Genomic DNA, 23,168 nt, shown 5'->3' on the forward strand with positions numbered 1-23,168 from the left:
TTTTACATAATTCTTTTTTTTTACATTGCCTATCGGTATGCATGATTCCAGCCAAACAGGATTAGCTGCGACAAAAAGGCAAAGGTATTCAAAAGTAAATAATATTCTCTAGGGATTGACGATCGAACATTTTCATTTCTGTGAAAATTATGGAAATAGCAGCTATTTGTTTTTGATGTATCGAACTTGCATCAAAAGTTTTTTGTTTATAATTTTCGAAATTGTTAAAAATTAAAAAATGTTCGATCGTCAATTCCTAGTAAATGATACACTAATGACACGTACCAAGTTATCATGACACGTACAGTAATCGGTTGATTAGATTCCGAGATATCTTACACATCGTTTCTAAAAACCTAATTTCGAGAAAAACGCGTTTAAACTTTCAGAACTTCATTTTTCATATGTAACGTTTACTTACTTTTTTTTACTTATATATCGCGGCTTATATATCACAGTTCACAACTAAATTGAATACAAGTCCCCTAATATTCGATTCACCAAAATACTGCTTAAAGTTGCAAACAGTGATGCAAATTCAATTATTCTGTATCCGTGGCTAATTTATTATTATACCCCAAAATAAGTTGTTATAGAGGATCTTTTGCATCTTATTTCTAAGGCTTCGAACTATTATTTAAAACAAAACAAAAAATCGATTTTTTTGAAAATTTCAAACTGTCCTGACCCCTTAATAAAATTATCTTCCGAAATAAATTATTTGTTGTGTTGATTTAATGGTGTCAAATCTAATTATCAAGGAAATTTAATTTCTCTGATACAAAAATAGTATAAAAATAGTATAAAAATACAATATAAGAATCAGTCAAATGTTTTGACATTTTAACTTTTGACAATTTAAGGAAAAACTTAGAAAGTGGAGTTGATAAATTTAGCAAATTGGTCGAACAGCTTATATGTATATGACATTTGACGATCTACAATATCGTTTATAATCATCGTTGTATGCAACGTAGATAGCTCGAGTCTCTAAATTTAAGGGTCCAAGCTTTGAGGATTTCAGCTTTTACTGCTCAACGCTTAGACCTCTGAGATAAAAGATAGAACCGCGGCAGTTTTCCAGGCTGTATTCTCGAAGCTTATTTTAACATTAGGTAGAGCTGAAAAGTACTGATTTTAGAAAATTTCAGAGTAAAAGCCGGAGTATATTTGAAACATCACAAAGTTTCATATACCATTCCAGTTAACTCGGAACAGTAGAATATCTCGCGAAAGTAAAAATTATCAACAAAATTTTTTAACAAAAAAAGTCGAGAAGAATCGAATTATTCTTTTGCAGATCGAGTGTTGAGAGAGATTTAAAATCAACTTTATTTCTTTGAGTGGGGCCATTTATGCATTATCCGAATTACTTGGACGTTTTCTATAAAAGAGTATCAATCTATTTATGTCGGAAAACGATGTGTATTTTGGTTTCAATTTTGCAAAACCTATCGCATGAGAGACAAGTGCAAACATAAACTCAAGAATATCGCTGATATCTTTTTCTTCTTTCTCTCTTATAATAGCTTTGAAACATTTTCTCCAATAACGAACATAATTAAATGAGGAACTCTGTATATCTGTTTACTTTTGCCTGTGCTTTGCGATTTTTGTTCTATATGTGTAAATGAATAAATGAAAATGAAAATTAAAGTTAAGATATACACAATACACGGAGAAATTTAAGTAACAACTGAACAACTCTTAGTCCAATCAATGGTTAAATTCGACTCGACCCTCGAAACTTTCTTTCCACGTCGGCCGTGCGGCGAATTTCAATAACACTTGTACGTAATTCACCGCGATGTACGTACAATATCCGATTTTTCGGCGGAAGCATATTCGAGGCAAGCGTTGAACGTGAAAATCGATCGCATCGGCGCGAGTTCAAGGGATAAAGCTCGTCCCGTGCGTCAATCGGTGCTAAATTTAGGCTTGGCTTGCACCATAAGCCGCGGCAAACTAAATTTATTTCAGCTATATACATACACCGCGATACGTTGCTTTGCTTCCAGTTTCCTTCGAAACGTTTCGCGTTTGATAAATCTCGCCGAGCTCCGAGAAACGTCTGTCATTGAATCTTTAACCGCCAGAGATTTCGTCTATTCAATTTCTTTATTGTATTTTCATACGACGATCCGAATAAATCACAAAATGGCACGACTGCCATACGACTGTCCTAATTTGTTTCTCTGATTATTTGTATATACATTTTGGGCGACTAAAATTAATTAAATGTTTAACATCGCCAACAACGCGATATGTATATTTTAATAATAAATTCATTCTTTGGGATTGTTGTTACAGCAATGATGTAACATGCCAGAAACTTGCAGAGAAAATATTTGGTTTATATAGATAGATTTGACCCTGAATGTTATGTATGAGTTTGATTAATCTGTTCGTATCCGGGGACGAAGTATGCATCTCGCCAGGCAATGTCGTTTATGATACACTTTGGATGAAATATTTTGCAATGCAGTGTCGTTTATGATACACTTCGGGTAAAATATTTATCGGACGGCGCAATATTATTCGCTTCGAGCGAAATAAAATTCTTTGAATTATTTCGTGCGTCAGAAAAATAAATTTTATTTCTATATACGATAAATAATCTTCGCAGCGATTGCGGTCAAATAGTCAAAATGAGGTTGTCCGTTATTCGAAACTAATGAATACACGATCGTTTTATAACATTTTTTGATTTAAAATAAAAAAGAAGTTCAGAATTGAAAGTCGTATTTATACATCTGAAAAAATTGAAACTTATTTAGTAATTACCAAATTGCAGATATTTATGGATATTCGTATTTTCACGAACATGACGAAATTCGGATCCAAATAGAAATTGCATTCTGCGAACTCTTTTCCACAAATATAGTCTGGTAATAACTTATAAAAAAAATTCGCAAACCTTTCTTATTCGTGGACTTTAAAAGATATCAAAATATTTTCATCCATTAAAGTCCAAGCTAATTAATTTTTACCCTAATAATTGACATATCTCGATTAACGAGACTCTTGGTTATCCGTGATTGATTGAGACCTTAATTATGTCAAGATAAGAGTTTCTTATACATTCAATACGAATGATTGATTTATCTTTATGTATTCAAATTCCTTCCTTCGATATTACATTGTTTTCTTTCACTTGATAGACAACATATACAATTTTTAGTTATTTCTCCCCGAATTTTGATTAGCCACTGAATTTATTTGGACTGTTTGTTCCTTGATTATGCTAGTTAATCGTGATCCTACTGCAAATACTTCCATTCTTTTATATTTCATAAAATTGTACAACTTAGGTACAGGATATTAAGTTTTCGGATTTTTTTTATGACTTCAATATTACAGAATAAAATTTGACAGAATTGCAAATAAAACATTATGTTAACAAAAACCAGTGGTAGGCGACCCATAGTAGTCCTTCAGCTACTTAATTCGTCGAGAGATTGCACTTCGTTTAATTAAAATTAAACAATTTTAACAAAAGGCTCAATATGAAACACATTTATATTAACTTTTTGATAATGACCTCCATATGTTCCTCACTGTTTATGAGTAACGGTCCTCTTATTATTTTATCTTATCTGCCTCTTGATCCTGTGACCCGCATAGAATATTTGATTTTTAATTTTGACTTTGCTGCAGCATAAAGTGTTGTTAACCATTTGGCAGCCCGCTTTTCGTGATAAAATATCGACCATTATCCTTTTTTCGGTAAAATTTAACAATATAATATAATGATATACAATAATAATGATAATAATAACAACAACAACAACAATAATAATAAATTATATATAATATATTAATATATAATACACAATTTTCTGCTTTTAGAGCACTGTGCATTGAGTTAAACTAGTATTTCTTAATCCATGGTCCGCAAGTGAATGATTGAGAAAATATTTTACGTGAAATAAAATAAAAAGAAAAGTAACAATTTGAAATTATGAATTAATTACATACTTATTTCTAAAATAATATAGAAAAAGTAACTTTATTGTCAAAGAATTCTAAAAAGTATCTTCAGTACGAGATTCAAATAAATCAATTCCAATAATTATTATTATTTGTATTAATTCGATGAAATAATCTGCCATATGATTTCTCAAATTTATATTTCTGACGCAGTTGACAACGTATATAAAAATTAAAAATTATTTGATTGAAAATTTATTCAAGCACAAAATAAAACAATGAAATAAACAGTTACATTCGTAGCAAAATAATGATCATATTTAATGCATACTAAAATAATAATCAGGGTTGGGCAATTTTCATTTCAAATGAGGAGAGTGAATAACAATTTGAAATAACGAATCACTTTCATTAATTTATTATTAACATTTCAAAAATAATATAGAAAATGTAACTTTATCCTGTGTTCAAATGAATAATGTCCAAAGAATCTTTCATTTTATTTAATCCAATGAAATAAAATAATAACAGCAAGGTGATATATACACAATGGTATTCAAAATTGTTGAAAAATTATTTGTAGAAACAAATACAAAATACAAAAAGATAAAAATAAAAAATTATTTTATTTGACAACCAAGTACTGAAATAACTTGGAGGCAAATTATTTGCTCGTTCAAATAAATTAGAGATTACTTCAAAATTATTTCAAATAAGAAAATATATCATTTAACTAATAATTTTTCAAATATCTCATTCAAATAATGCCCAAACCTGATGATAACAAATAACATAATAATAACGCGATAATCATTTATACTTTTACATTCAAATAATAAACTAAACGCATAATTATTTCGAATGAAACATACCTAAATAAGATGATACACATATTATTCAATTTATCATTTTTAATAGAACGTTTTGAAAATATTTGGCTACGACAAAGAAATTGTTATAAAAGATCAAACGTGTCAATTTTCGTGCCATTCCCGTGAAAACTTATTCACTTATTCCAATTGTCATGAATGTATGACCAGGTGTCAGACAATCGGCATAAGATTCAACGAAACTCCTCTGCTATCCCATGATCGACGCTGATCAAAGAGTAGATCCACGGTTCAAAGAGGATTATGAAACCGCCGATGAGATCGGTGGAAGTGCGTACCGAGTCTGCGGCTAACCACGCTACAGCCTGTCGCTGTCCCGTAGATAGCGGCCCGTAACTTGAATTCGCATATGTGCACGCCCGTCTGCCACGATGCATAATCGTATCTTTGGCTGTGCGTGCGACCGATGCGATGATTTCGTGTGTGCGCTATTGCGGTGGAAACGAATCAAGGGAGTGGCAATCTGGCTGAACGCTGTATTCTCAGTTTCTCATCTCCTCGCGTTCGAAGAAACAATAATTAATAATTAACCTAACAACGCTAGAACCACCGTCGATTAAAGCATAAAATTTTGACATCAAGTAAAAGAAGCTTCAGAGTACATTTCACGAAGGAAAAAATCATTTAAATTTCGAAAAAATGAAACGCTGTTTCACGTCTGTAGAATTCTCTAACGAGAATTATAAATCGAACATTTCCAACCACTTTGGTGATTAAGTGTTAATCTTTTTTTTAAATTTTTTTAATCAATATACAAAGTGTTTTCGGAATATGTGAACATAATTTCATTAATAGATTTAGCACAGAAACAAACACGAAAAAAATGTCCCTATAAACATATGATATGATTTTATTTCTGAGACATAGTCGAATTTCCGTCTTTTAGTAATTTCAATTTTTTTGATAAACTGACTATTTATTTATTTAACTCTTGATAAACAATATTTAATACAATTGCACTTTACAACATTCTATATATTTAATATAATTGCACTTTTCATTCAACATTCTGTAAATTCTTATATCTCTAAATCAGTTGATTTCTATCATTTGTTGATAGAACATTGTAAAAGTTGTACATTATTATAGAGCATTAATTATGACAGATCATACAAGTATAGAAATGGCAGACATATATTTAATATATTATATATTGCATTTAACACGCTGGTGATTCAGCAAATTTATATTTTTAAACAATGTACACGAACATGCAATTACACTACGATGTCATAATTTAACTATTTAAGTATTTCTTATCATTTTCTTTTATAAAATATTTATATGTATTGTAATAAATACAAAAAGATTTTCTTTTTTTTTTTTTTCATACAGACATTCATTCTGTTTTGTGTTTAAAATAAAGCTAGTCTTCTATTGATGCAACTATCAGTAAAGTCACGTTCGTTGGTACAGTATTATACCAAACGAGCGAATGCTCGTTGATTCTGCACTTTCAACACCAAATTTGTTCTCGTATTCGTACCGTCTATTACACTAAACGAATACGAATAAATGGCCACGAATTTGTTCCAAGTGGTGGGTGAATGGGCATTCGACAAAATTCAAGTCCAAACGAGGAGCATTTAACCATGCTTGGAATTATACATCGAACATTGGAATGTTTGAGCATAAAAATAATCGTTGGATATATAAAGAACGTAAATAACTAGGATACGGGTTTTAAGCGTTCGTGGAAAACTGGAAGTTTCAAAAATGCACACTCACAATGGATAAAATATACAAAAATATTCGTATGAAATGTCCAAAGTGGACTGTGTCTCTCTATTGTATGAAAAACGAGGAGAGACAGGCGTAGTATTCATATTTGTATTCATACTTCTCTTCATACACAGATTTTATGAAATGAAAGTTAAAATATCTTCTAAATTATTAATTTTTCAGTAATAGATTTTTTTCTGTAGAGAATAACAAGCTGCATCGATTGGCGTATATAAAAATATAAGATTCCATAATATGCTTTTCCCGACACCATTCAATTTCCATATAAAAATTTTTACGAGTAACAATCTACGCAATCAAGGTGTCAAAATCGAAGGCGAAATATTGTATATATAATACATATTTCTATCGTAATTGGACAAATGTTCGGTTACGAAACAGAGGTCTTTTTATACGAAAGAAATACATGCAAGTGTCAGTAACTTTTAGGTAATACACACATTTTACATAATAAAAATTGCATATTTACATTTTTTTTCGACGAGAATGAAATGAACGAAAGAAATAACAATAAATGTAAAATTTTAAATCTAGATCTTAGATTGACTGGTATGTTTAGTGTCAAGTAATTCGCCAATCTTGGATCGTAAAGTGTTATCAATCGTGACGTCTTCAAACATTTTAAACATAATAAATGATCACAGACCATTTTTGGCCATTCTGAAAAGTCACAGGCAATTACCTGCATTATTCAACAAGCAAACCTAGATTTTTAAATTCTGCAATTGCAGTAATAAGTGTTAAATTATATTCAATATTACAAAAAAATTACGAATGTGTGGTTGTACGTATCATACAATATTCATATTACAAATTATATTTCCAGAATTATATCTCTAGAGAGTTCATTGATTATTGTAACATTTCAAAGTCACATTTTCAGTTTCTCAAACAATTTGAAACACGTTCATTTTGGTGGAAAAGAAAAATGATTATTAAAGTTTAAATAATTTCCAATTAGGATTAAACAGAAAAAAATGCGTCAATTGCCAATAATGCGTACCTAATAAATCGTAAATTTTACTTTTTAAATTTCTGTACCATTTTATGAGAACATCGATCACTGTGCGTTTCATCGTACCAACGCAAGACTCGCAACAACAAAAATTGCTCGTCTGCACCGCGTCTTAAGCTACGTGTCCATTTGAAAGTTTCTCGCGAGAGTTCTCTTAAGCATTGTGTTCATTTAAGAGCAGCTTTGAGAATTTTCACTTTCCGAGAAAGACCGAGAGTTTACTATCCGATAGAACTCTCAAAACCGTGTTCATTTGAGAGTTCATTGTCTCTGGTCCCACTCACTGTGGTGTTTAGTTCGAAACACGAGTGTGAACATGACATTGCTATCATGGAGATGCAAAAAATGTGAGCCCTCATAGTTGTCCATAATATTTTAAGAAAAAAGAAAAATCAACGTAAAAAGAAAAGTTCAATAATTTAAATTATTATATAATATTTAATTATATTATATAATAATTTAATACTTAATTTACAATATTATATAATATTTATATTTATATAGAATATTTAAATTATTATCTAATTAAATATTATATAATTAGATAATAATTTATATTTATACTTATATATAATATTTAAATTATTACATAATTAATTAATTTAAATTATTATCTAATTAAATATTATATAATATTTATATGTATACTTACATATAATATTTAAATTATTATCTAATTAAATATAATATAATATTTATATTTATACTTATATTATATTATATAATATTTATATTATACTTATATACTTATATAAATTTAAATTATTATATAATTAAATATTATATAATAATTATATTATATATAATTATTATATAATATATAATTATCATATAATAATTTATAATAATATATAATTATCATATAACAATTTAAATTAAAAGAAATTAGTTCAATATTTTCACTTTTTGACCACACTTTTTTATTATTCATTGTTCTGCTCGCACGAGAGTACTCTCAGGATTTCGAAACCGCTTCGAATCCTGAGAGCAGCTCTCAGAACAGTATAATATTGTGTCCATTTGCGAGCAAATCGCGACACGTCGACTATTGAGCGATTGTCTCGGACAGTATCTCTCAGAACAGTATCCATTTGCGAGAAATACTCTCGAGAGCAACACCTAACTTTACACTAAATTCTTCGTTAATTATTTCATTTACACGTCGTACATACCTCAATTCATAGACTATAACACAAAAGCTGGCAGAAATGAATTTCAAAACCTCGAATCCCTTGACGCTCGGTCCACACACACAGACATTTCCTCCATACGTGCGCGGCTGTTCGTGAAAACCTATTATATTTATGAAAAATCAGCGTTCGACCGTGGTCCATCCGTGTTGCAACGCGAAAGCACGGTGGCATTTTCCATTGTACACTCGGCTGAAACGAAAAGGATGCAAGGAGGTCGCGCGACGAAACAATAGCGATACATATCCAATTAGCGGGAACGGGCCACTCGTCGGAATAACGAGCCACTGAAAGAAAATGAACGCGTTGCGGGCGTGCTGGCTGGGTTTACACGGTGCAACCCCTTCGGCTGGAAGACGCGGGTGCCGTGGCTCGTGTCGAAACGTTATTGCCGCCAGTCTCTGGAGAGTCACGGAACGATAAGGACACCGGTTTCGGATGGTTACGTGACATTTGAGGATTGACATTAAGGCGAGCGAGGACGGTTGCATCGTGGCTCCCCATTCACGGCGACATTTCGTTAATGCCGTCAACCATGGAACCGTCTTTAAGGGCGGGTTTTTACGAGAAAATCCGCCTCATCCGCTGGTCTTCGACCGCATAAACCTGTGCGTAACTGCCGGGGGAAAAAAAAAAAAAAAAGAAGACCAAGGACAACTTGTGCGCCGAGTGAGACGTTTTTCCAACCGGGGTCCGGTTAGGTTCCTCCCGAGGGACCGGGAGTACATCGCTCATCGGCGATACAGGTTCTACGATTTCGTGAAAATTGATTTTAACGAGCGATTCACTCGCTCGGATATTTTATTTTTGGATTAAATTGCGCAGATATTTTGGATTTGTTCCCAAAGTTCCAGGGGCGGAAGAATTGAAGACGTTTCAAATTAAAATTGTGGAATTACAAATGTAATTATCTTCTGAGCTGTTCGTTATTGTAAAAAATGTTTTCAAAGTGGAGCTCGTAATTGTATGTAGTTGAATGTAATTGTATATATTTGTAGGTAGATCTGTAAAAGAGGTACAAAGATATCAATTTCATTTCTAGTGGAATTATATAATTTTTGTTTCCACTGATTGATCCATCCCTACAAAAAAATCATTAACTTGTTGAAAAATCATAATTTTGATAGATATTTCAAACTCAATTTTGCGAAACTTATGATATAAGAGACAAGAGGAAATATAACAGGTATTCTTGAACTTGTTTTTCAAACGATATATTTTACAATATGATTAATAGGTTAATCTTTTATTTGGATAAATTATGTAATATACATTTATATTTACAATAATATTTATTTATCCATCGAATAAATTATATGATTCTGTTAAAAAAAGTTGATTATTGTGTTCCTTTTACATGTTTACCTATAAAAAGACAATGAAATTACTTCTATCTCGAAATCGATCAAGTTTCATTTGACACATTTTTTTCAACAGACAATAATGTATAAATTGCATTTACAGACTAAACTAGAACATCTTGTATTTGAAATGTGTAACATTGGATACTAATTCTTTCGTTGCTATGTCACGGATGAAAGTTTCTCTTTTTTTTTATTGCCAGTGGTTAATTCAAGAGTGTCTGAATTCTTTCTAAAGATATGAGACTTTTTATTGCAATACTAATATTTTGTAGTAATAATGATGATTTGTTCGTAGTAAAAACACTAATGAATTTAATTTTAAGTTGTAAAATCGCGTTTCTAGATATACGAAACATCGAGATCATGGCTATTACTATGAATTACTATATTTATGATTTATGACTTATGTGTTCTAGTATGTTTTAATCTTGGTAGAAATTCTGTGAGACATATGTCTTCGAATTAACGGAAAGGTTAAGGATGAAATGAAGAATATAATTTATAGCTTTTTTTTGAATATACGTAATAAATAACATTAATTTAATTACAAGTTTTATTAATTATTATGGTATTAATAATTTATATACTATTATATATTATATAGAGAATTTTATTTACTACTATTATATTATTATTAGTATTATTATATTATGTAATAATAATATAATTTCATACATTATATCATTATTATTATTAATATATATATTATATATTAATATATTTGTTATTATAAATATTTATAAGTGCAAGCAGTTGAGCTGAAGAATCAACTCCTTTTCAAAAAGAAATAGATCTTTTCATTTTATTATTTTACTTTCTTATTATAGCTTGCTTTACTTTATCATTCCACAAATGTTTATAAATGCTATTTCTCGAGAAAAACTTCGATTTTTGTGTATGTGAGATAAGAAATGTAATTAAAAAGGATGAACGATTGAACAACGTTCAGATCTTTAACAATGCATTATCAATTTTGTATTGTGAAACATAAATTGAAAAAAAAAAGGCAGTATAGAAATCAAAATGACATTTTGCTGTGACAAAAGCAAAGGTGGAAATATAAATTTTTAATGAGTATGTATCTAACACTGTTTTATAAATATGTACGCGTCGTTTTTACTTTAATAATTATACAAATCTGTCTACCATAAATTTTGTTTAGATCTTACAGGAAACGCTTGCAAGGCGTAAAATGAAAATCATAATTGGTTCCAATTGTCAGAGCTTTTAGAAAATTCCAGATTGACGGAATTAATCATTCTTCAATGATGTACAAGGTATGTAAACGTAAACTTATTCCATTGCTGTTCTTTTCCACGGTCGCAAAGTGAATTTTAACCCTTTCTTAGGGAAAGCACTCTAGATGGAAGTGTGTAAAAGAGGGTGGAGAACGGCCCATGTATTTTGATAGGAGACCCACTCGAAGAAGCGTGCTGGCTCGTCCATATATTCGCGCGAAACGATGTTCGCGATGGAAGCAGGATGCGTACGCTGAAACTCTCTCTCCGATCTATCCATCTCCGTTCTTCCCTTCTATCGTTCTCCTCTTTTTTTCTTCATACTTCTCTCCATTCTCGCACGTTGGCCCCGAGTGATAGGAGCTGCTGTGTGCCCCTCCCGCCGTGTCAGAGCCAACCGGGTTTTCGAGGATACTCGTATTCAGGGTTGAAAGTTCCCGAGGAAATGATTACCAATCCGGCCGAGTGTCACACCGCGTGAAATTTTATCGACGTAATATTAGTCCCGGTGACAGGTTTATAACGAGGGCAAACGCGAGCCGCGATTCGAGCCGAGCGGGAAAGTTCTGCGCGACGATGATCGGTCGAGTGGGTTGCTAAACGACAATGCTAAGATTTTTGGTATATAGGTTTCAAGTAGGTGCGTTCTAACTTGAAGCTATTAACACATTCACTATCGGCGAGTTTAGGAAAGCCTACGTCCTCAGTAGTCGACGATATTGTCACTACTTTTACGTGATACTTTTAAGTATGTGACATGCTTGATTTTCAAGCCAAACGTTTTACAATACTTTTGGAACCCTCTTCTACAGTTACTTTGATTTTCAGAAAAATACGAATAAAATTACTGGTTTAATTGCGATCCAAAAACTGAGTACCAACGTTGTTGCGCATGTTAATCGGCTAATGAATGGCGGTCTTTCATGATGCACGAGCTGCGTCATCGGTAAGAAATGTGTTAAAACACAAAACGTTGCCCAATAAGAAAGAAACGTTTCCCAGGCAAGTTGACACAACAAAACATATCGATACAATTATTCATTTAGGCACTGTGTATGAAAGAACAGGGTAACACGATCAGTGGATAACATTATTTTTGTGGATAAGATCGAATTTCTTTGGTATGCCATTCATGCATAATTTAACATGATAACACAAAGACGATGCAATAGAAAATTCTATGGATTTAATTTGTAGAAATTTGACATCGTAGAATGAATGGAAATTTTTGATTTGTACAAATATAGAAAGAATGTCACACGTCCCAATTTTACTTTGATATTATTTATCTACATGACCTAAGAATAAGATGGCAGAGTAAGCTGGTACCATATAGTGATTCATTTGCTTTATAATAATTTACATACTTCACGATTATTTTTTAGTATAATTTTACAACGCCACGAAATTATATTAAGCAAATGAGCTTGGCCACAAAATGTTTGACATATAGAAAGGGAAACTTTGTGCTAATGAAGACTGGGTACAGTCATATACAATTCGTGTCAAAATTGCATCCATCAAATCAATAAAATTATTTTACTTCAATAATATATAAATTACCAATCATTTTATAATTAACAAAAATTATAATAACGAAATACGAGAAGACACAAATTATAATTAAAATATAAAAAATGTTTCGTACAATATCATAGAAATTAAAAATAATACTTGTTAAAGTTTATACATATTTATAATGATAATGATGTCATATAATGCGAGAAATAACTATCTTTGTTAACTATTAAATTTTATTCCACCACGTTGGAAGAAGAAGAAATTTCCCATGAGTCACCATACATACATGATACAATTGTTCATTTTTCTTTTAAACGAATGCTGATTGTAATTTTAAAAGAAAAAACATTTCTCAGAAATAACTATTTGTTAACTATTAAATCTTATCCCACCACGTTGAAAGAAGAAGAAATTTCCCACGAGTCACCATACATACATGATACAATTGTTTATTTTTCATTTAAACGAATGCTGATTTTAATTTTAAAAGAGAAATGATTTCTTTCCTATTTGCGATCGATATATATTAATTTCACGTAACGTTCACATGCTATGAATTTTTTATAATTAAATTATACGAAACAAGTCTAATTTGAAACGAAGGTGAATAATCGGTAGTATGTATTCCGCGTAATGCATTGTCAGATTTTACAGCAGTAACTACGTTATCTTTGCTCTTGTAGAAAATTCAATGCGTCACGGTAACGCGAACACCGTCGGCGGTTTGAGTAAAAACCATATTACAAACGTTGAATGCTTCCTTGATTAACCGTAATATGCGTGTTTTAAATAGTGGAACAAGTAGGCCACGTATCTGTCATAATCAGATTTAATACACTCGTTACTATTATCTACCAGGTGACGCAGTTAGCGTAAAAAAAAGTAATCAACAGGCGAATACGACATCCTTTTTAGTAATTATCTTTCGATAAAATCGCGAGATTAATTTATACGTTAACTTCAAGACGGTTCTGCGCGTGTATGGTTTCCGCTATTATGAACGTAGCTGCATGAAGAAAATCTCGAACAAAAAGGGGATTAAATATCGTAAGAATAATACATACGAACAATACGATGCAATTTGTATGTGTAATTAATGACAAATTATGGGAGATAAAAGATATTGAATTCAAGTTGCAGCGGTGTTGAATTAACTTCTCAGTAAAAAATTATATATATATATATATATATAATATTTTTATATAAATATTATATATATAATTTATGTATATATATAATATTTTTATATAACTTATGTATATATATAATATTTTTATATAATTTATGTATATATAATGTGTATATATATTTTTATATAAATATTATATATATATACACACACACACACACACACACATAATTATAATATAATATAACAAAATATCTTCTCCAACGATACGGATAAACATTAATTCATGACACATATGTAAATATAAAAAAGACTAATGTTAAATAAAGAAAATGTTTTGCTTTTGTAAAAAAAAAATGATTTTCATTAACATGAAACAATTCAAATTGTTACATGAATGGTACTGCATCTCAAGACATCTTGCTGAAAGGATATAATAAAGTGTTCAATGTTCTTCAATCTTTTACTGATTATGTATATTCTTATGCTCTGAGAACAATAATGCAATATTCTTGGAAGTTTATACGAAATAGATAAGGCAGAGAGAATATATATACAATTTGAATATATCAAATTTGATATTATAATAAGGTAATGCTTAATTATAATTTAATTAATTCGTTACTATTATAAAAGCAATTTTATTAAATACTTACAATAAAGACTAATTTATTGCGACAAATTTTAATTTAATTCAGATTAAATATTTAGAATTTAGATATTTAGATATATAGTTTCAGGAAGCTGAAAAATGTAATTTAAATTAAATTTTATTTAGTTTTTATATATTAATATAATACAATAAACACTACAATGTAAACATAAATTGTATACTAAATTATAGTATACTATACATAGTATATGTAGTATAACATAATACGAGTGATATATATTAATATGTATTATTGTATACATAATAATAAGTAATAATTAATTATAATTAACGTTTATTATTAAATAAGTTTTCTTAAAATTTCTCGTTGTTTGCTCATTAATACGTTATCACTCAAAATTTGTTTTCCTTGTAAAACGATGATAGTCATCAGTGACTATAGTGTCGACAGTTGTTTAGAGTGATTGAAATAAAATAACGATCGTCGATTGAAAAAACGTTCAATAATATACGTAACTAGACAGAATTATGAAATAAGAAGTGCACTATTCAATAATTAAAAATTTATATCAATTTTGAAGCTACGTTTGTAGAATTACTATTTGCTTCATTGACGCGTCGTTTTGCAACATTGACATGAATATGGTTTTTCTCACTTTCATTCTCGATCAAGGAGCATGACGCTCGAACCTGAACGAGAATTAGGAGACTCACCAGCCAGTTCACGAAAACGAACTTCAAAGCGTCGAATTTCGGCCGCGCAATTCAAACAAATCCAAATTCAAACACGGATCAAAGTGGCGTTCCCGTGTAAGCTGCGCGCAAAAATACATACAAAGCCCGTAGTCCCTGGCGGAAGTTCGTGTGTAACAGTTTCCCGATTTTACACGGGCCCTTGGCGTTCCCTGCTACCCGTTTTAATCGAAACGACAAAACCAGCCCACCGCCAGCGAAAATAAGAGCGCGCTGTACAGGCGAAAGACAGAATTCCACAGTCTACGCTTATATGAGTAACAATTACGACTGTGCGTGTCACAGTGCCGCTCTTTGTACCGATCTCGAGCCAACGAATTAACAGAATCGTGACAAAGTTGCCAGCCACTTTCTCGAAATTTGCACGAGTTGCGTCAATTTTTGTAACGGTTACTTTTCATCGAGCTTCTGTGAGATTTGTAAACAGTCTAAATTTAAAGTAATATTTGGCGTAGTTCGAAATTCTTTGCATTGCATAATTATCATTGTTCTTTGCACGAGCAGAGACTCGGTTTTTATCGATAAGTAATTAAATTTGGTTTGTATATTTTCGTATACTTTAATGACATTAATAATATAGTCAAATAGTCAAATAGTCAAGTAGTCAAATAGTCAAATAGTCAAATAGTCAAATAGTCAAATAGTCAAATAGTCAAATAGTCAAATAGTTAAGTAGTCAAATAGTTAAATAGTTAAATAGTTTAGTTAAATACTTAAATAGTTAATAATTAAATAGTTATAATAACAAAGTTTTATAGCCAACGACTCCTTTTAAATGTTCATAGTGGATTAAATATCAATTACGATCTATTTATTTGAAATTCAGGACGTTTTCGAAGATGCGTTGAAGAATGTTCACAAGTTGAATCGAGTAACTCGTGCTAAAAGTTTTAATTTCAATTTTTCTGATATATTGCTGTGTTAAAATTGTCAATTACGTAGAATACTTGATGAATTCTTAGGATTGAAAAAGAACTTGTAGATCCGGAAACTTTTTTTTCAGAAATATCCTCAGTTTTAATATTATAATATTTAAAATGCGGTAGATTGTATAAGAAATATTTTTGTACAACATTTACTGCATTGTTTCATTACGTTTCTTTTATAATTATTTTAGTTTCTTTATACATGTCTCGCATTTTTAATGTTCACACTCTGTTAGTGTTTAAAATTAAAATATGCATGCTATAGCAAAAAATCCATACTTCATTAAAAAGTTATAATAAACAAGAGTAAAATACGACAAATACAATCAATTTGAATAATGAATTAATAAAAGGGATTAATCTTTTGATCTCCTAGATCAAAATCACTAGATTTTACATCTTCAGAGTTCTACTTATGAAAAAAATATCGATCATTTTTGAAAGCAAAAATTTAGAATATAGGAATATTTCCACGAAATGAATTGATTGTGATGAATCAAAACTGCGTTTGAAAAAGTTCAACAAAATCGAATATGAAACTCAATTCACAATAAGTTCAATAATGTTTCGATGTCAATTTTACATCAACGAGAGGGAATGGCATTTCTAAATGCACGCATTAAGCATGTACAACTTTACGTTTCATATTTTTGTTGTAATTTTCTAACGAAGTATTTATAGAAATTTTCTGCTACATGATGTTTTATCTATAGAACACACTGGCGAAGTTTGAGCACTAAAACGCTTCGTACAAATTAAATTAACTATAAAGAAAGTTAGTATACATATACTAGCATATAATTTAACGAGTTGATCCATCTCTCAAGACCTCTCGTTCAATTAAACGTGTTAAAAAATCCTATCCGCAAAGAAGAGAAAAATATGGATGATAAAAAAGAAAATAGAATGGCAAAATTTAAAAGTACAATCATATATTTTATAACGAATATATTATCGATTTGAAACTCCAAAAATATTGCACAGATATTTCGTTTCGTTTTTTAAATATGTACGTCCCCGATTGATAACATTCAGTTTTTCAAAACTCTTAACTCAAATATCTTCACTCATTAGAGTGTCCCTTCTTTTGGAACACAGTGGATTAAAAAATATACCCCCTTGATGTGCAGGATAAGATATTTTTTAACACACTTTGACTTAAAATAACTGAAAATACAAAAGTTTATGTTACATCACACTTAATTTATTACTCGATGTTGTATCATTTTATGTATTTAATGATAAAATAGCACCATTTTTTTATATTTCATTAAAATAAAATTTTTATGAAGTTTGGAATTTTTAAATTATCTTTATTACTATATAATTAACGATAAAAATATTTTTAATATTAAAAAATAGTATTTTTATCGTTAATTATATAGTAATGAAGATAATATTTTTATCGTTAATTATATAGTAATGAAGATAATTTAATAATTCTATTCTAATAATTCGATAAATGATACTATTTTTTAATATTTTATTAACATTAAATTTATTATGCAAATTGGGATACAAATTATTTTTTTACTGTATAAAATATTCGCACTTCGAGGAATTGAATAGCTAATAATACTTCTTACACATGTAACAGTGTCACGTTTTCTTACGTGTTTTTGTTTGTTAAAATCTTTTACACTCACAGAGTGATTTACAGTGATTTGTTTGTGACATTGGTTGCAACGAGATGGTGGTTCCTTTTAAAGAATGTTTCTGAATTTTAAGTGATTGAATTTTAGATATACATAGGTTAAAATTGTTTTTTCTTTCCTATTGTTAATGTCACTGGTATTATAGTAGTATTTAGTAATATTTAGAAATTAAATTAATATTTCCCCTTTAATTACGTTAGCTTTGTCATTTATGTTTCTACTTGTCGTTTATATTTTATTTCATTTTCCTTCCATCCTGGATTTTAGTTGAATAAAAAAGAATAGGATTTCAACTTTGATGTCATTTCTTTGATTGTATCGGCTTTTCACTGTCTATTTTTTGAGAAATTAATACTAGAACAATCAGCATTGAACGTATATTTATTTCTTTTACATTTGTCAAATATCGAATGAAAAATATATGACAAATTATAAATGCGTCCATCTTTAAACGTGTAGTTTTTGATGTATGTAATTCAATATTTTTCAATTTTTCAATTTCTAATAAGCGAAATAATTATTTTAATACTAAAACAACCAGCCAAATTGACGAATATTTAAAGAAAACGTTTCATTTGTCAGTTGGTTGTTAGTATCTTTTAATTTCTTTAATATTTAAATAATTAATTGACAAATAACTGTCATTGATATAACAGATCTTGTTGTGTGAGCTGATCATAAATAGCAAATGCAATTTTCAAAAGAATTCATGAATGTAAAATATTTTACATAACATGCAAAATAGAAGCTTTTAAAAAATAAAATAGAAATTCTGACAAAAGATTTTATATTGTTTCATATTTTTTTCTATAAATGAAATAAACTATGAAACAATTAAACTCATCGTATTGACAGATTTTGGTGTATTCGGACATTCTACTTGTCGGACAACTTCGAAATAAAAGTGATCGATGGAAAATAAAATGACATATATATGTTTCGTTCTTTTATTTCGACAAAAATCAATATAAACTCTGACAAAAACATTCTAATAGTTTCTGCAATTTAAAGCAAGGAATCTGAACTCCGTCGTCGGTTATTCCAGTGTTGAACAAATTTTAATTTCGCTCAATCTGAGAATTTAATTTCCAAAAAAGAAGAGAAAAAGGGGGAAAAAATTAAATAAAGAGGGAAGGAATTTTCCGGTGTTCAGCATGCAACTTAATGTCGATTGACTCCCATCTTTGAAACGTAATAGCGTGCGAAGCATGCAACGAATGATGAAGCCACCTAGACGGTTGTAAAATATTGAAAATCGATTAGGATATCTGCTTCTTACGAACAAATATTTTTCAAACGTTCCGTCCCTCTCCTACCAATGATTTAATTTTTCTCTGTCAGTTTCGTCGAGTCTCGTCATCTTTTTTTCTTCGTTCAATCTTCGCGCCAATAAAATTGACTTTTCTACGTGGCAAGTCGTGAGTAACGGCACGGAAAGAATTTTACGGACCTGAAAAATTTCAAAGAGCTTAATCAAGTTCCTCTCCCTTAATGTTTCTAAATTTTTCGACGAAATGTCCTTGTTCCTTTTCATTGCAGGAACGGTGCATTGAATTTATCAAAGCTACCGCATCGGTTAAATATTTAACCGGTTTCACGGCACAAAGACGAACGTTCCGAGCACAGTTTTGTTTAATAATAGCCGCACGATTGTGGGCTAATTCAATATAGAAGTTGTTTGATCAATTACTTGCGTATTGTACGGCTCCCAGTTTCCATTGAATCACATCGTTGCACGATTTGATTATGGAAAATAATAAAAATTGAAAACACGTATAAGTGATTGGAAATCCTTGCTATTGAATTTGTAATCGAATAACTCGTATTGCGTATTTCCACGAATAGACTGCGACAGCGTTCTCATTCATAATTTTGTTATTTCTTCCAAAGAGATTGCACGTCATTTTTTATAAAAGAAAACTAGAGAAAGTAACGAATTCGTATTGCACATTTAAATATAATAGAACAACAAACGTTCATTGCTATATTTACGTTTTTCGGCTCACGGCCTTATTTACTATTTTTAAACGATAAATCTTCAATCTTTAGTCAGTTGAAAAAAACTTACGTAAGCTGGTACGTACAAAAATCCGCCATTTGTTGGCTCGACAGCGCGCGATAAATCGTCCGCGAGTTTCGCAACAAAAATGGGAGGAGATTTTATTGGAATTTCGCGCGACGCGACAAAACGTCCGATCTCCGATATTTCCTTGGAAACTTTCTTCGTTTCTTCTTTTGACGTGCGTATGAATGAATAATCGCGCTAGACACAAAGACAGTGCCGTTCTATTTTTGCACCTATCGGACCCGGCGATTTTCGCAGTTTGATCGTTGGCCTGATTTCCAGTGGCCTCACGTTCGCCTCACTAGCGAACGTTTCCCTGCCCCCTATTTTGCGCGATACGTGCGTCGAGATAAAGATTTATCGTGTACCGCCAAACAACCGTGTCACGAATAAATATTACATTACGCGAATAATGTGTTTTCCCACGGAATAAAGTCGTACGCCTCGCCGGCTAACTAGTCGATCGCTGTTCGCGCTTCGATACAACCAATTCACGTAGCAAATTAAACACGCTGATCTCGAACGATCTCGTGTTTGACGGATGCAATTTCAACGCTGAATCATAAGTAATCACTATTGTTTTTAACTCTCTGTATAGTCTGACTTAAGATACGTAAATGTACCGTTTTACGCGAGTGATGTCATTTTAATGTGACAACAATTCCAATTTTGGTTTTGAAATAAACGTGTAAAATGAATGTTTGTGAATTGTTGGAGAATTATATGAGAATGTTTAGACATTCTTACTTTGTCTTATTTATCATTTTAAGAAGATATTACAGACCAGTGTTTTTTCTATAATTCTATGCAAATGTTTTTGAAATATAGTAAATGATGTTAACACAAGTTGCTGTGTATTTAATTGTGATTATTATAATGAATGATCACAAATTTTTCTGTTGGAAAATTTAATCTTTGCTAATTGAAATGTCCTGTCTTTGGAGCTACGCAAACATCAATTTTTGTTATGAAAAAAAGACGTTGAAAGTTATCATGATTTTTTAAGTCGTCGTGCTTATCAGAAATCCAATGAATGGACATTAAAAAGAAAGAGAGACTTTATTTTGTCTTTAAAAAAATATAAAAATAAGAAAAGGACATAAATATTTTGACATGATTGCGATATTGCCCCACACACACATATATGTATATATTCTGAAGAATATATACGCAAAATCTCAGCTTGATGAGTATAGTAATTTTTAAGGTATCGTGACAACACGTTTTTAAAGTTTTAAATGCACTCTATACAGGAATAATTTCATTTGCCATTAATCTGGCAATTTATTTAGAGTGTTATATTTTTGATATATGTTATGTGAATCTTTATTTTTCGAATATCTCAATAATTCGAATTTTATATATATGTATATATTATCAGAACAAATATTTATTTTTATCAACTGTTATTAACAAAATAAGCTCACCTAAAATTAGCGAATATTTTATTCTAGTAATATAATAACAATTCGAAAAATAGTAGTTCAAATAAAGGACTCTACTGTACATAAAATTATCAGAAAATTTTTCTTTTCTTTATGTTTACGATCTAATAATCTAATAACACAAAAATTTTATAAAAATATGTAATGTACTTTAGCTTGTAAAATATAATATATATCGTAGTGATAGAGGAAAGGATCATGCAGTATTGACTGCTCTAAGCTTTTTTTTTTTTTTGTTATATATTCGGTTAGAGTACATGGAAATCAATACACTGCGAATTTTTATACAAATTCGTATTTTTGGGAATACAATTAAGAAACTAGACCTAGATAGAAAATTGCTTTACGTGTCAAATATTATTTCATTATTTTCTGACAGTTTATATATTTCTTCGTGTTTTGTGTAATTTTGCACGTTTAAATTTTCTATAATTATACAGAAATTAGCAATATAGAAATTAAAATTTCAAAACCGGGTTTTTACTTTGAATAGAAATTAATAGCTCGAGGAAAATTATTTTTGTAAAATTTAATAATTAGAATTGATAATTAACAAAAGAAAGAATGTTGCAATTGTAGGAAACAAAAAATTGTTATCAATTATTAAGATAATAAATTTTTAGATCTGAATGATTAACACGTGAGAAACACGTTTAACTATTAGATATGGATGTAGGATATGGCAAGAGAGTTTCATCCAAATTTTATTTACCTCGCAAATCTTCCTGCTCTGTGCATTTGACATGTGTTTAACCTATCCTTTCAGAATTTCAGATGTACAGATATAAAAAGTATTCGTATTGTCAACTTTAAATGAATGTTAATTTTACAGTTTATTTTACAAAGCTTAAAACTCTTTTTAATTTGATATCGAAACAATCAAATTGAATTTATTCTCGTTGATGGAAATTTTGAAACTTGTATTGCAAAAAGATACGAATCGAAGCTGTTGGTCAATTATCGGAGAATATGAATATGTATTTTCGTTCATTGTATTTCTGCAAAAAAAAAAAAGAAGATAGAAGAAGGATAAATGATTGTAACTTGAACTTACAAATCGAAAAAAATTTAATCTCTCTAAAAAATGGATAAAAAGATAGTCTGTGGTATATGATGAACTCAATATTATAGATCATGGCGTATTATTGTACAAAAAAATATTGCAAAACTAGAGCTTTTCATAACATTTAACAGAGATAATATGTAAATAATAGAAGTGGAAGATCAGTTTTAAAAAACAACTTTTATCTTTACTTTTATCTATTAATTTTTGTTCTTTAGAACATCTTATATTGCTTATTCCTCAAAGGACAGAGTAAATGATATAGCTCTGACATATACGTGTATGTTATCACGATATTTATTTGTTCGTTGAAATAAAATGCTAATATTTGGTGTAAGAAGCAAGTACTATCTTTAGTCGGTTTACTTGTTAGTATAGTATGACTCCCCGCTGTATTTCCCGTTTCAGCTGGAATATTAGAAAATTTTCCACAATTTCCGATGAATTTTTTTGAGAGACTGACCGTATTTATGCTCGGGATACTGGTGCAAAGGGTGTAATAAATTCCAAGACATTTACGTCGAATGATTTAGTGGAAGTGAGGTATAAGAGAGGCGAATAGCAGCTTTTGCAGTCTCCTGTAAATTCCTCTAATGAAAGTCTCTCGGGGACTTTCCTGTAGGATCGT

This window comes from Frieseomelitta varia, unplaced genomic scaffold (genome assembly GCF_011392965.1).
Source record: "Frieseomelitta varia isolate USP_RPSP 00005682 unplaced genomic scaffold, Fvar_1.2 scaffold_357, whole genome shotgun sequence".
Classification (NCBI taxonomy): Eukaryota; Metazoa; Arthropoda; class Insecta; order Hymenoptera; family Apidae; genus Frieseomelitta; species Frieseomelitta varia.